This window comes from Tympanuchus pallidicinctus, unplaced genomic scaffold, assembly GCF_026119805.1.
Source record: "Tympanuchus pallidicinctus isolate F22 unplaced genomic scaffold, pur_lepc_1.0 scaffold3, whole genome shotgun sequence".
Classification (NCBI taxonomy): Eukaryota; Metazoa; Chordata; class Aves; order Galliformes; family Phasianidae; genus Tympanuchus; species Tympanuchus pallidicinctus.
Window position 1 is genome coordinate 76,503,746 of NW_026294747.1, and position 733 is coordinate 76,504,478.

The window sequence follows — 733 nt, forward strand, 5'->3', positions numbered from 1 at the left end:
GCAGTTCCCTGCAGCCACCTTACGTTGACCTTGAACATACTAATAGGGTGACTGTGCAGTGATATTTAGGAATAACAGTTTGACTTGCACGTGTAATGGATGAATTAGTACCAGCCACGAGGAGACTGTCTTAACACCAATCTGTGAATGTATTTCACAGAATCAGAGAAAAGCCTACCCGGTTAAAGCCCACTATGAGGGATCAGCATTTCGGACTGCCTACGATAAGGTAACCCGCTGTTGTCACTGTTCACTCGGCTCTCTTTTAAGGCCGCTCAGGACGTAGCGTTGGGGAACCGGGTTTTGTTTCGTTTCACTCAGCCAGGCAGAGGAAAGCGGCGCGGCCGCAGTGCTGGGCAGCGCGGGCATCACCCGTGCCGCAAAGAGGGAAAGCGGGGCAGTCTCTGTGGCGCAATCGGTTAGCGCGTTCGGCTGTTAACCGAAAGGTTGGTGGTTCGAGCCCACCCAGGGACGACAGCCGCACTTTTGGCTCTACGCCCCCCCCGCCGCCAGCCGTCGTTTTTGACTGTGTGCGCGCGTCGGGAGGATGTGAGATTAGCGCTGGCGGCTGTACAGGCGCCGCGTGTTTCTGAGCAGGGGGGCCCCCGGCGGGGAGCGGCGCTGGGCGCAGCCGCAGCGGCAGCCGAGCCCGGAGCCGAGCGGTGCCGGGGACTGGCGATGGCCCCGCCGGCACCTCCCGTCTCATGTCCGCGTCCCGCCGCGAGAGGGGCGG

At 60.8% G+C, this 733-nt stretch overlaps 1 non-coding gene across 1 annotated transcript; it reads left to right on the forward strand.

Annotated features, from left to right (window-relative positions):
• The first annotated feature begins 400 nt into the window (after positions 1–400).
• TRNAN-GUU (transfer RNA asparagine (anticodon GUU)) lies at positions 401–474 on the forward strand. Its single transcript has one exon. It is a non-coding gene; the product is annotated as a tRNA-Asn (tRNA).
• The last annotated feature ends 259 nt before the right edge of the window (positions 475–733 follow it).